This window comes from Phalaenopsis equestris, unplaced genomic scaffold (genome assembly GCF_001263595.1).
Source record: "Phalaenopsis equestris unplaced genomic scaffold, ASM126359v1 Scaffold231779, whole genome shotgun sequence".
NCBI classification, from domain to species: Eukaryota; Viridiplantae; Streptophyta; class Magnoliopsida; order Asparagales; family Orchidaceae; genus Phalaenopsis; species Phalaenopsis equestris.
Window position 1 is genome coordinate 148,873 of NW_018249748.1, and position 15,997 is coordinate 164,869.

Here is a 15,997-nt window from a genome sequence, read left to right on the forward strand (position 1 = left end):
GCGAGAAATTTTGAAGGCATTGTGTTGAAGCCCAACCAAGCGCACCCATTCTCCTCGGTCTCCATATCCTCATATTTTCCTCACAAGAAAGGAAAAACTGAAAGTGAGGGAAAGCGGGAGAAAAATGGTGCCACTATTAGGTGGTCTTTCGAGTCTTACTCTTTAGCTACTAGGGGGAAGGAAGTGATCTCACTGTTAGAAAAAACCGTCAAATGGACGTAATGTACTTTTTAAGAACATGTTGTTAGTACTACCTTTCCCCATGGGACACTTCGCTCGTTTGTAGAGCAGGGTGAACTTTATAGGTCAACTTGTTTGATGTCGCGTTCACCACCCGACTTGAAGAAAATTCCCTCCTTCAACACTCAACTCAAAGAAAAAAGAAAAGCTAATATATAGCCCAAACAATGTCCATCACTCCGATCGACAGAATGCTTTTTGCACCTTTGACTCAACACAAAGTCAACAAAGCTCTTATATTCCACACTAAACCACAAAATAATTTCTTTTAAATATGAGCGCAATTGATGGGAGCCTCTTCACCCTTTTTATAGTGGAGGGTGACATGCCTAAAATTACTTTATATATATATATATATATATATATATATATATAATGCTCATTTTTAATGATATTTCACTTTAAATGAATATTTTTGAAGGAGTCATCAGTCTGTCGATCGTCGTATGCCTCCCTTCTCCGAATAAGTCTCTCTTTCGGGTCATGTAAATGAAATGAACATATGACAATGACGATAGACAAGAGAAAACACAAAATGTGGAGATCCTACGTGCAGTAAATCTCGCATGGATAGACCAAGCATGTCCGCCCAAACAAGATCAGACAAAGACACCTTAGACTGATATTTGTGAAAGAATACCTACGTAGACTGCCCATAACCAGAGATTCAGATGTAGATGTCTGTTTTGAGGTCAAGCGCACTCCCAAGGGGACTTATCCCACTTGGTTAATTACATCTTGAGGGTTACCCAAGAATATTTTTTTTAAAAGAAGTTTTGTTTATATTATTATGAACCTAAGGCAATTAGGTACTCAAATAAATGTTAGTCCGTGTGGGAAAATTCATGATACTTCAAAGCTCATGTTAAGCCATTAGGCATAGAGTAAGTCTCTCACGTTAAAAATGGGTAGCGACTAATTGACATACGCAACCCACAAAATAACTGAAATCATCTTGACGGAGATATCCCAATACATCAAAGCACATCAGGGCCATAATAGATGATAAATTGTTATATCCCAAATGGGTGATAGCTCATCGACATCGGGTCGTCAAGGTAATATCAATGGATTCAATGAGTAATAGAGCTCAAAGAGGCTCAACAAAAGGAAGTTAGAGTAATCCTAGAAGGTAGATGTAACTAGGTCGGGTACCACGAAACCTTCATCCACAGTTATTAGGACCTTAAGTCTACCTGATCGTGAAGATAGTCAACCTAACACCCACTGAAATCTCTGTTCAGCAATCCGTAAATTGCATCGTCCATTGGGGATCTCGGTAGCCCTAAAATCAAAGAAAGGAAGTTCTATCCTATGACTATCAGCTAGAGTTCCAATAAATGGGACGTATACTTGCTGAAGTGGTGAAGATACCTCAGAAAAGAAGAGAATGGGAGGTTCAACTATAAAGTTAGAAACGCTTCATACAAAAGGACTTAAACCCCGTATAAAATTAAGATACGGGGCACAAGCATTAGTTTCTGGTCCCCTCCAAGTGGTTCCCGCACCAAACTCCTCGAAACTCGTGCTTGTATCTTATTTTTGCTACATGACTCTCCTAGACTCTAAAATTACATAGAAAATAGAGAAAAGACTCTATCTTGCATGAAAGTAAATGTTAATAAGAAAGCTCACATGTACATAATGTATAATGAGTCGTGCCTTATAAGTGGGGGAGGTAAATAGCACCTGCAAGCAAATTGTTAGAAATCTTTACTTGCTCCCCTCATAACGGTACAAGTGTGTACACATAGAGGTGTGGCTCCATGCAGAAAAGCGCCCTAACACACTATCATACATACTAACCATGCAGTCACACCACAAGCACAATACAAAAGAATGATGCCTGGTTAGGACAACTAATCCAACAAAGAATAATACTTAGACATCAAAAATACTACCTAGCACTCTATATCCTAGCCTAGCACACTATCTACCAAAAAGTGTCATAACCTAATGCCTAAGTGCATAGGGTAAGTCTCTGACTACCTTATGACTTTGACGGGGTCACCATGTCGGGCCCGTCCTAAAGATCCAAGGGATCTAAATGATGTCACCCAATATGGATTTTTCAAAATGATTGGCCTCGCATATGGTCTATTTTGCTACATGCATAGTTTTTAAAGTATAGCGAATGTAGTCAGTAAAAATATAAATTTTATATTTTGGAATAAGGGCCATCAAATGCGAGCCCATAACATGCAAGAATGATATTAATTAGATCCCTTGGATCCTTAACACACTCATACTCGTATCAAACCTAATAACTTAACTTGCTTTGCTCACCAGGATCAAACCAGCAAACAATGTTTGTTAATGCATCACAATCGATATAGGATCACTCTCCTAATGAGCAAGACAACCATCAAGGTGAATGGGCAAGCACATAAACATGCAAAAGGCCTACATTATGATTGTTTGGTTGAGGTACAAAACAACCACAATGGGCACCCAAAAGAAAGAACACACATCATGAAAATTAATGAAAGGATGTCACATGCAACATGCAGAAAGTGTGCCAAGGTGGTGAGGGTGAGTATGTCATGGAGTCATTGACTTAGAAATATGGGTGTGTCATGGAGTCAGGGGCCATGCAATTGGGTGTGTCGTGGAGGCAGTGACCTAAAGAGTGGGAGTGTCATGGTGGCAACGACATAAACAAGTAAGTGTGTTGAAGAGGCAGTGACCCAAAGGGGTGGGTGTGTCATGGAGGCAGAGACTTAAAAGATGAGTGTTTCATGGAAGCAGTGACCCAAAAGGGTAGGAGCGTCGTAGAGACAAGGGCCCTACAAATGGGTGTGTCGTAGAGGCAGTGACCTGAAAGGGTGGGCGTACCGCGGTGATAGTGGCCCAAACGAATGGGTGTGTCGTGGAGGTAGTGACCCGAAAGAGTGAGTGTGTTGTGAAGGCAGGGACCCAATTTCGGTTGGGCATGTCGTTGAGGCAGGGGCCCGAAAGATGGGTGTGTCATGGAGGCAGTGACTCGATAAGGTGGGTGTGTCGTGGAGGCAGTGACCGAAAGGTGCAACACAAGTAGGTGACAATGTAACAAACATGCATATATAAACACATAACATGCAGTGTTGCAAGTGGTTGGTCAATAGGGTCATGGAAGGCAGCCAGACTAAAGGAGCGAGTGGATCAATTCGAGATGATCAATCCAATCCAAAAAAATGGGTGACTGGCTCAGGACGACAGATCAAACCCAAGAAGATCGGGGATCAATCTAGGGTAGTCTTTCGAACTGAAGTGCTCAAATGATCACACATATCACATGCAATATAATCCTCAAGACATGGGATTTGCAGCATCATTGCCTCCAGCTTTGGCGTGGGTTGACACACTTAGATCGCAGCATCACCGCCTCCAGCTTTGTTGTGACAATTTGAAGGGTTCCCCCTCTAATTTCTCATAGAAGAAACTCTCCATTGTTTGTGGGGAGGACTAGCTACAAAGTTTTTCCGTCCTTTAAGATCAAACTCAACTAATCCCTCTAAGGTAGATTAGGATCACCAAAGCCATAGGAAATTGGGATTCCAACCTACGGGGATTAAGGCGTAAGTCTCACAAAAAGGGGGATAGCTCGGCTTTGAATGTGAGTGACCAATGCATGGGATTCCTAACCTATGGCTCCCTCTAACAAATCAACGATCCATCACACAAGCACGTGGTCGTGCAGGCTCATGTTGGCACATGCACCTAGTACGGGTGATCAAACCCACATGCCTAGACAAGACTAAACCTAGGGTGAGCTAAGGGATAAGAAAATCTCACCACAATGATGGGTGTGCACGCATTCTCTTAATGCTGAAGAAGAGCCCACATTTTTTTTTGGCAAGTTTCGGTGGTGCTTCAGTGAACTTCTAACGAACCTTCCCCATACAAGGATGAATCTCTCCTTTAGCTAGGAGAGTCACACCTCGGTCCCAAGCTCTGGTACTGCTCGGGTGAACTTCCAGCAAACTTCCAGCAATCCTTTGTTGATCCTCTGCCAAATGAGGAAGAAGCTCCCCTTCAAGTGAACCTCTTCATGCCAAGAGTTCCAATGGAGGAGATGAATAGGAGGAAGAAGAATAAGATGGAGGGGACGAGATCCCCTTCTTCCTTGTTTTCTCTTGAAGAAAACACCTCCATAGCTTCCAAAATCTCTTCCTCAAGAGGTTCCCTTCAATTATTCATAATCTCACTGAAGAAGAAGAAGAAGAAGAAGGAAGTGGAGGAAGCAAATGAAAATAAAGAAGGGAAAGGGGAACCCCTCCTTCTTGATCTCTCTCTCAAAAGGTCTCCTATAAAGCATCTCCAAAGCCTTCTGCAGACCTTCCAAAGGCTTCCTCGTGAGCCTCTCTTGAGCCCTCATCAGAGAAGAAGAAGATGGTGGAGGAGGGGAGGAGCGACATCCCTCATAGAGCAAGAAGTTGGCCTCATTGAGAATGAGGGGGAGAAAATGAGTTAAACCCCCTCTCCCCATGTAAAAAGGCTAAAATGCTCCCTTAAAGGGGCATTGGATCCTTCTACATGGGGTCAAAAGGGTCTTTATCCATCCCCTCAAGTTCCTAAGAAAAATAGTGTAAAAAACGGCGCCAAAACAGTCATTTTTTGTGACCTGAGTTGTGACATGTGCCTAAGCACCCTGTTCTATGTATTATGACGCCAGGACGCCATTTTAGGGCGCCTAGGCGCTGGGCCCTCAGGAAAAATGGTCTAAAATGGCATGTCTTGGGTGCCTACAAGGTCGAAAAAATTTCTAAGTGTCTTAAACCTCTGAGGGCTCGTGTCAGAAAGTTTGGCAAGGTATTTTGGGCCCCCGAGGATGGCCCTGGGGTGCCGGTCTAGCACAAAACCACAATTTTTGTTGGAAACACTCGACGAAACATCTTTTTGATCCAAAAGTTATGAGAGACTCCATGTGAGTGAAATGAAGTCTCATAACTTCAAAACAAAGTATTTTGGTCAGACATTTAACAAAGAAATTGGTGCTAACAGTCGTCCTAAGCCGTGGTATGGGCAGGTGTTTCAAACCTTAATTTTTCTGTAGCTCGCGTAGGTGGAATTCGTGACTTCCTAAGACCGTGGGTGGTTCCATATGGGCGTGTGGTGGCTTTTAATGATAACATTAAGTACCAACCATGCCTCACATCCTAGATATACTTCCCCGAGGAAATTTCCCAGGCGTGGCATAACAACCATCAAATCTAGCTACTTGCCCAAAAAAAGTGACAGATGGTTTCGAGTCGGTGTCTAAACTACCGAACATTATGAACAAGTTGTAAATTGTCCTAAGTCATGTAGGTGGACACCCTACACTTGTGACATCAACAATTGATGACTTTGTATGGATCAACGGGAGATTTTATTGGAGGGATTTTCATCTTTCTTTCAAAGGAAAAAAGTTAAGTATTGTGTTTTTCATTATCATATAGTGATTGTAAACACTTTTCTAGCGAATCTTCTTTAATTTAAATGAAGTTTTCTATTGTGTTTTTGTCGGCACTATTTTGGTTGAAGGAGTTGCCCGTAAGAAGCTGTCGGTCATCGGAATCAAAATCACGTCGCCCACTTCGGAAGGACGTTTTAATTTATATATATAGTTTAGAAAAATATGAAATCAAACTGACCCTATATTTTTCATAGTTTAAATGAAAGAGCGTTGCACCCCAAATCATATATCTACTCCGAAGGATAAACACAAGACTTGAGGATGAAACTCGATCAAATAAACTAAGGAATATATGACATTCGTTTAGTCTGTGAAACCTTGGTATTTGCCGACAATTTCTCCTATTTAATATAAAAATTTTAATAGGGTTTATATTAAGTTGGGTTCGGACATGTTTCCTATAGCCCCTATAGTTAATTACATCTTAAATGACTGAAGTCACCTAAGAAGCTCTCGATAAAAATTAGGAAATATTGTCTTCAAGGAGTTTCAAAGGGTAGGACTTTTCGATGAGATTGGACTAGGAGGTGTGAAAGGGGATTAGCTCAAATTTGGAACATTTTATTGTGGAGTCCAAAGAAGGAAGGACTAGGGGATGTCATGGATCCAGATGAGAGCCTCAATGACTTCCCAAGCTATCCTAATGTTTGGCTTTAATTTTAAGGAGAAATATTTAGGTGTTTCATCCAATCCTAGGACGAGTTAGGGCTTATATTGTATAGAAGGGCTATACAAAGGCCTAAAGATAAGGTGAGGATTTACGTTGCATAAGCAAACAACCTCGAAGTCCTATGGATTTCTTGTTTAATTCTAAGGAAGGGAGATTGTTTTAGCTGGGGAAGACATGTTTTGTTGTTGAAGATAGTCGTGTTGCCCACCGTGCTAGTTTTAAGCTCCTTGCTGTGATGAGTTTGAATTTTCTAGTGTGTGTCAAGTTATGATATCCAATCAGGTGGCCCTATGGTTGTAGTTCTTTAATTTTTATGGGGGCGTGTTAAAGTTGATTAGAGCGACACCAGTTAGGATCATTCGGTTATCTCATTTCGGCACCACTATTTTCTATTGGATTCACTTAGTCCAAATGAATTTACTAAACTCAACTTAATGAGTTCAATAATTTCATTTAGACTGTGGGAAGTCTTAACCGTAGGTTACCTCCTCCGAGGAATTCTCGATCATCCAATAGAGACATCTTAATTTAGTTGAAGTTGTAGTTTTTTGTGATGTTTGTGATTAAATTTTGAGTTGTTTTATATTTTGAATGTTGTGGAGGTAGATTTTATCTTAGTTGATTTTATATTTGATTTTGGTTTTGGTTTTGGTTTTGTGGCCATCCTAGAAGTTTTAGTTTTCATGCAGGGTGACATCGTTGTTTAGCATGCAAGTTTGTATTTAGCATAAAAAGTACAATGTGAAATCACAAGAAAGACAACGCTGTAAATTGTAAAAGCGTACATGATGAGTTTTCTCGTTCCACCACCTGAAACTTAAAATGCATCTTAGGACATTTTATATGAAACAGGGAAATAAAGTTTTGGCAACCTACCTAAACCTAGGTCATGTCTTGGTGGGTCCTTATTAATTTGATTAAGGATGATACTTGTTAAACAAAATATATTAAATTTAGTAGAGCTCCGGGTATCCAACAGATCTAGAGAAAGATCGTTTGTGCTACTCTCTCACTGCATGGTGAAAAGTTCCGAGCTCTTTTAAACTCATTATGTTGCTTAATAATTCATCCTATAAATATCATTAGTGCTCAGTGAGCATTGATGTTTCAATTATCTCTAAGAATAGGGTAACTATCACTTGTAATTTAATTTGAGAATTATGTAGGTGAAAACCCTTAAAGGGGCAAGTTAGTGTCGATAAAGTATTTAGCCAACTTTTTAACTTGGGCTTGTAGTGTTTGAAAGATGTTTAAATTTTCAATTATGTTTACTTTTCTAATCCTCATTTAAATGAAATTTGATTTAGCCAAGGTCACTACTAAAAGGTCACTACTAAGCCCTTCTACTAAGCCCTTAAGATTTTGGTGAATATCTTAGCCATTTTGAATGAAATTGACCTGTAAGTGATGATGATTCATTTTTGTTGTTTTGAAATTCATTTGAACATCAAATAGGGGTATTAAATTAGTGAGTTATTGACAGCCAAGATCATACCACTAAGTCTAGGATCATTTAATTGACTAGACTTCTAAATTTCTATAATTTAAGGAAGTTACAAATTTACCCTTTAATTAAGAAAAGTGATATGGTTTTCTACCAATTAATCCATTGTGTTTCAAACATCCAAATATATTGATTAGGATCAAAGATTACCCATTTCCCTTTTTGGAATTAGGCCTAAATGTTAATTAAGGCTTAGTTTTCCAAAATTACATTTTTGCCCCTAAGGCTCTATCACTTCATAATTTATCAAATTTAATCCAAATGACTTTGGAATTTTTATCTTACGTCATTCATGGGTCAATTAAGACATCAAAGGAGAAATTTTGATTTTTAAAAACTTATTTAATTTATATAATTATTTTAATGCAAAATAAAATTTTTCAAAGAAAAATTTCTAACTTGACCAAGGGAAAGCCTAATCCCTTGAAATTTTTACTGGAGGTAGGCTTACACCAGAGAAGTCTTTGAACCAAATTTCATGATTTCTTGAATTTTATTTGAATTTTAAGAATTATTTTAAGTTATGGAATGTTTATTAATTATAAAATATTTTAAATGTGGAAAATTAGGTTTTCTATTTTTATTAAATGTCTCTGATGTCAAGAGACACCAAAAAGTAAATTTCACATTTTTTTCTAATTTTTCTCTAAATTATTGGAATTATTTTAGTGAAAATCCATTTTTAATCTTTAAAAATTATTTTTAAGCTTCAAAATTCAATATCTTTATTTAGAAAATTAGGAAAAATATTCTAATTATTCTTAACTGCTTAGGAAACTATTTAGAGCATTTTCATAAATTTTATTATTTTTGTGATTTTTATTATTTTTTAAATTATTTAAATATTGGAAATGTGTTAAAAATGAATTTTTTATTTTAATTTTAAATTTATTTTTATAAAATCCCTATGATCACAGAGAAATCGAAAAACCAAGTTTTATAATTTTTAAAGTTATATTTTAATTATTAAAAATCATTTTAGTGTCAAAAATGTCATTTAACTTGAAAAATCAATTTAAGTTATCAAATGAACTCCAAATATTTTAAAATTTTTATGGGGAGTTCTCTGGACTTTAAATCTTAGTAGAGATCAAAAATAAAGTCATTTAGATGTTTGCATTACCCAAAATTAATTTCCTTTTGTGTTTTAGGGTTGGTGAAGATTAGGTGCATTCTTAATGTCTTAACCCATGAAATTATTTTTAAAGGATTCTCTGGTCACAGTGAACATTCTAAAATTTTCTTGAAATTTTCAAAACAACATGCTAATTACCATAATTAATTTATGCAATTAATAGACATAAACTCAAAAATTATGGATCTCTGTCTAGAGACCTCTTCTGACTTTAGAAAAATCAGAAGATATTCCCTAAAATAGAGAGAACAACATGCTAAAATTTCAAGTCATGGTGATATGCCTACATGCATGGAGAATTAAAATACTCAAATCAGTGTTTATCAGTGTTTAATTAATTAAAAAAATAAAAAATGCATCAAATGGACTTCAAATCATTTGCATATTGTTCTCCTCTGTTCACTGACCTTGACCAACATCACAAGCAATCGAGCGGTACCACAATCAAGCAAAATAAATAATATTTTCCTAAGTACTAGAATAAAAAAAAGAGAAAAGAAAGAAGACCTAAGCAGCTTTCGATCCACCATCATTACCACCTTCGTCTCCAATTGCTTTTATAGATTCTTTATTTTTATCCTATTCGTCAGAGAGAAGGGCGACAAACGGCTTGAGGGCTGGATAGAGGTGTCCAATGATATACAAGCCACAGACAAATGACTTCTTGGAGCTTTCTTGGAGCAACTTGATTTCTCGTTGATTTCATTCTTAGGCTTTCTTTGTTTTCGGAAGTTTGGGTTGGATTTTCTCTATCCAGCTTTACGCCATGGCTTCGGGTGCTCCATTGTTCAAAGATGTGGTTTCAGGTAATCCTTATGGTGTGCGAGAAGTGCGTTTCTCTGAGGATTTTCATGGTCAACTTACTGAGAACCCTAATGGGGGTTTGCTTCAAAAGCTTCCTGTAAGAACGATAAACCTGCACTTCTTTTTTCTGAAGAAGATACAGGAATCCTGACTAAGCCTTAAAATCATACTTTAATCGGTAAATTTGCATTTGCTCATCCTAAATTGGAGGTTATTTGGAAGTTCTTTTCTGATTTACATCTTATGGCAGGATGGAATCTGGGTTTGATTGATAATCAAAATCTGATGATTAAATAGCAAATTAGAAGAGGATTATACCTCACTTTTTGCAAAAAAAAGATTTTGACCATTGAGAAATGTTATCTGAAGCTTCTTAAATGGACGCCTGGTCTACAGAAGAGACCTCTATTGTGCCTGTCTGGATATGATTTCTGGGTTTGAAACTTCATTTTTTAATTCGAAAGTTCTTTATTCTCTTGGATCGATTTTTGGTAAACCATTGAAAATGGATTTGGCTACGAGTAAATTGTCTAGGCCTTCGATGACTAGAATATTGGTTGAGCGCGATGGTACTTTTGTTTTTCATGACTCTATTTGGATGGGGAATTCAAATGATGGGTATTGGCAGAAAGTTGAGATGGAATTTGTCCCACGTTACTGCACCAAATACAAAATGTTTGGACATCTAATTTCTCATTATAACAATGCTCATCTTGAATTACGGAAATATAAAAATAGTAAGTAGTAAAAATCAAAATGAATTGAATTTGGAAACTAAATCCTCTAAGAATAACCAACTTCATAAGGCATATACAATTGTTCTTTACATTCTTTAAATATTAATGAATTATCTATATCAGATGCGAATACTAATGTTGATATGGGATCTTTGAACACTGCTATTGTTCCTAAATTAGTAGATAATTCTTTGATTCTTGTGAATGATCTTCCTCCTTCTACTACTATTTCAAAAAATATTATTGATACAAGAATTTTGGTTCTTAATGAGATGGGAAAAGAAAATTGCAATGGTTCTCATTCTCATTCTGGGAAATTGCAAGTAGATAAACAATTGATTCTGCATGTTAGTCCATTTACTGATGAAGGTTCTGCTCTTACTCGTTTGGAATTAGAAGAGGATTGGATGATCCAGAGATCATCTAGTAAAAGGAAGTTTAAAGGATGCAGAGAACCGAGTTACATTAATCCTGAGTCTTTACATGCTCATTTATAGGGAAAGGAAGTTGATAAGCCTGAAATGACTATTTTTAGTAGATATAACAGAGGAAAGATTGTTATCGATGAAGTTTACCACATTATTTTGGAATATTAGAGGCATTGCAAAATCTAATGTTTCTAATAGACTTCATAATCTTATTTGTGCCTATAATCTAAATTTTATGAGCATTATGGAGCCTGTGATTGCTGCAGTGAATAATGAAGTTTATATGAAAAGATTTGGTGCTTTCAAATATTTTGCAAATATTAATAACAAAATTTGGTTTTTGTGGAAAATTTTTTAAAGTTGATATTCTTATCAGTCACTCTCAGACCTTGCATATTCATATTCATTATGCTAAGGATTCTTTTCTTTTGTCTGTTATTTATGTGAGTTGCAGTAGACAAGCACGTTCTGAACTTTGGAATTTGATCAAATCTTTAAATCCTTATAGTGAGGATTGGCTTATGGGAGGTGATTTCAATATTATTTCTTCTGCTATTGAGAAGCAAGAAGAAAAGAAGCAGCAATCCTAATTTTAAGCTGATAGATGATTTCAATGCTACTCTTATGGATGCGGGGCTCTATGATTTGGGTTTTAATGGAAACCCATTTACTTGGCATAGAGGAAAAGTTTTCAAAAGGCTTGATAGATATGTTGTTAATACTAATTGGATCAATAAATTTTCTCTTTATACAGTTACTCACTTAACTAGCAATGCTTATGATCATGCTCCTATTCTTTTAAAAATAAGGAATGGTTCTTATATTAATCATTATCAATTCCATTTTTATAGCATGTGGATTCATCATGTTAGTTTCAAACAGTTTCTGAAAGATAATTGGAAGGTGGATGTGTTTGGCTTTGTGGGTCATAAGTTCTGGTCTTTGCATAAAAATCTTGTCAAAGCTCTCAAGAAATGGAATTGGGAAGTTTTTGGGCACCTTCAAAGCAATAAAGAGGCTATGGAAGAAAAGGTTAAAGGTTTGGAAACTGATTATTCTAATAATATTATTGATTGGAATGTTTTATTGCAGGGACATAAACAATAGACAGAAGCTATTGATATGGAGGAAAGTTTTTACGCTCAAAAAACTGCTAAGGATAATTTCTTGAATGACGACGAGAATACTACCTTTTTCCAGACTTATATTAAGAGTCGTCATAATGCTAATCTGATTTCTATAATTGTTAATACTGATGGTACTGTTCTTCATAATTTGGCTGAAATTGCTAATAATGAAGTTCAATATTTTTCTAATGCTTTCATAGCGATGGTGGTTCTCTTGGTTCTCTTGATCCTATTAACTGTAATCTTTATAATGATGGAATTAGGATTAATAATTCCTTGCTTACTTTTATTCCTAACTGTTCAGACATGAAAGAGACTATTGACCATATGGAGACTGGCAAAGCGGTTGGTCCTGATGGTTTCACTGCTGAGTTCTATAAATACAGTTGAGACATTATTCATAAGGAAATTGTGGATACTATTCAAGACTTTTTTTGAGGTTAATATTTGCCTAAATATTTTAAATCCTCTAATATTGTGCTGATTCCTAAGGTGCCTGATGCTACTACTTAGGATGTTTTTCGACCTATTAGTTTGAATACGGTTCTGTCCAGGATTATATAAAAAATTATGGTCAAAAGGTTACAACCAATTCTTAATTATATTATTAGCATCAATCAATCTGCTTTTATGAAAGGGAGGAATATTTGTGATAATGCTCTTATTGTTGAAGAGCTTCTCTTGGATATTGATAAAAAGAGCAGAGGAGAAAGAGCAGAGGAGGGAATATAAGAGGGAATATAACATTCAAAATGGATATTTAAAAAGCTTTTGACATTATTCGTTGGGAATTCATTATAGATATCCTTCAAGCTATTCACTTTATTAATGCCTTATGCAAGCTTATATATTGAATCCTCAATGAAAACTATTATTTTATTTTTATTAATGATAATAAGCATGGGCATTTCAAAGCTTCTAAAGGTATCAAACAGGAAGATCCTCTCTCACCATATCTCTTCATTATTGCCTTTGACTACTTATCAAGATGCTTGAATGGCTTATTTGCTTGCTATCCTAGTTTGAATTATATCCATAAAGACAAAATGAGTATTTCTCATTTGTGTTTTGCTAATGATTTAATTATATTTACCAATGCCAACAAAAGATCCATCAAAAAATTTTTGGATGAGATTTTAAAATTTCAGAATATCTCTGGTTTGCTGTTTAATACTTCAAAATGTTCTTTTTATTGCTCCAAGAGTATATATGGTGCTAAGAAGAATTGGATTATGGTCTATATTGGTTGTAACAAGGCTTCTTTCCCTTTGTCTTATTTGGGTTTTCATTTGGATAAGGGCAGGAAGAAAAATACTCTTTTTATGAATATGTTTGATAAAATCAAGCTTAAGATTTTATCATGGGAAAATAAGTTTCTTTCATTTGGAGGAAGAGTTACTCTTCTTAAAAGTTTGCTTACGTCTCTCCCACTTTATACTCTTCAATATATGAATATGCCTTTAGGTATTATTAAAAATATTGAAAATCTTTTTAATAAATTTCTTTGGTAAGGGAGAGGTCACGCAAAAATTCATTGTAAGAGCTGGAATAAGCTTTGTAAACCTACTGAGAAAGGTGGACAAGGGTTTAGAAGTTTAACTGATTCGATTAAGATCAACTATATGAAATTATGGTATTGATTCCGTCAAAATAATTCCATTTGGGCTTCTTTAATGCATGCCAAATACTGCTTTAATAAGAATCCTATGTCTATTACCTATAATATCGAGGATTCCTTTATTTAGCGTGAGATGCTTAAGGTTGCTAAAAGTACTGAAGAATTGATTTGTTGGGACATTGGTAAAGGATATTGTTCTTTCTGGTATGATGATTGGATGGAAAAATGTGATTTTGCTGGCTTTTATGGTGGTCCTGAGGATATTCGTGTCAAAATTAAAGACCTTTGGTATGACAACCATTGGTGCTTATGTGAACTTTTGAAGAAGGTTCATTATGATGATGTTATTTTTATTTCTTCCATTCCTATTTGATCAGAGTAAGCGTGATGTGCCTAAGAAGAAAGACAAATTGGGTGATTCTTATATCAAATGTTTTGCTAGCTCCTTCCAAGATTTTAAGAGATTGAATCTTAAATGGAATTGGACTCCTTGGGTTAAACCTTCCAGCTCCTTTGTTTGGAGAGTTTTACATAATATCATTCCTAGTGATGATATACTTAAGATGAAAGGTCTAAGGTTGCCTTCATGTTGTGTTTTGTGTATAAATAATGAAGAATCCATTGAACACATGTTTATTAAATGTCAGTTTTCTACTGATATCTGGAATGAGGTTCTTATGAAGTTGCAGTTAAACAAGAAGTTGATTCAATATAACATTGTTGCTGATATTTTCAACACTTGGAAATTACTTGACCGTGATTTCCTTACAGCTATACCAGCTGCGATTATTTGGTTTCTTTGGATTACTAGAAACGAGGGGAAATTCAACAATATTACTCCTAATGTGCATCGTATTGTTAGTATGGTGAATAAACTGGGGACACCTTTTATAAAAAGTAATATTGATGGCTGCTGAAATCCCTTATTTGCTAGTGTAGGAGGGGTTTGTAGAGATTTTTTGGGCTCTATTATTTGTTGGTTCTCAGTTGGAGCTTTTTCTACATCGCTTCTTGTGGCTAAAACCGTTGCATTAATTTTTGCTCTACAAGTGGCTGTGAAGTTAGGTTGGAAGCACATTATTATTGAAACTGACTCTTTGATTCTTTAGAAGTGTTATCAATTGCAGATTGATTATCATTGGAGCAGCAATATTCACATGAAAAAGATTTTTTCACTTTCCAAGAATTTGATTATCAAGTGGTCTCATATTAGGAGAGAAGGAAATATGGTTGCTCATTGAGCGGCTAAAGCTGGCTTGAAGATGCACGACACCATGATTTCTATGTGTGTTCCTCCTATTCTGATGGATTTAGCTTTGAAAGATATTATTTGTTAGCTTTTATTTTTGTATTGTGTTTTATTTTTTTATTTTTTGTATTTTCCTTTTTTGGGGGAAGAGGATATTTAGTTTTTTTTTGTTTTTGTTTTTTTGAGTATGTTGTATTGGGAGTGTTTTAGGTCATTTTCCTCTTTCTTGTAACTCTTTTTTGTGATAAATGCATAAGGAGCCGAATAATGCTCATTCACTACAAAAATGGGTGACAAACTACTTCATGTCCGCCCACTTAAGGTGACCAAGTCCTCTTTAACAAAACTATAGGTGGCCAAGGAGATGCCCCTCCTAGATTTGTTGGGAGAGCCCCTCAATATGCTTCTCGACGGTCACTATCTTGACCATTGCCAGTTTTAAACTCTCATTGTCTTTCTTAAGAGCTGACACGTTTTCCTCGTGTTGCCTTGCCTTCTTTGCCTTGTCGAGAACGTCAACATTTTCTCGGTTTGGATGACATTATGCTCTGCTTCCTGCATCTGAGAGACAATCTCAATTATCCTTCGCTTAGCTACCGCCTTTTTCTCCTCTGTGTGACAAAAAGCTTTGGAGTGAAAGTGCGCAACCGGCCATGCCATCAAGTGGTGCCAATTGCTGAGTTGACTGATGTCCATGCTGCCTAGCCTCCTCAATATGCCCTTGAAGGAATCAAACCATACCACCTCTGCAAGAAGGCATGGGTAGTTCGTTGCAACGCGCCTCTTCTATGTACGAGTTGTTGACGTCAATTTTTAATGCCGCAAGTATAGAGTGTAGGGCTTTCACTCGAGCATTATGAAATCTTACTTGATGCATGCATTAAATCCCATTGTACAAGACATCCACTCATGATTTTCTGAAGCGTGTTGTGGGGCACACTGTCAGGATTGTTTGGCTAAATTTGGACAGTCGATTAAGTGATGGTCATTAAATTTTTTTTTTTCTAGTGAAAGGTTTAGATCATACCAACAGATCTTGTTCACCTAG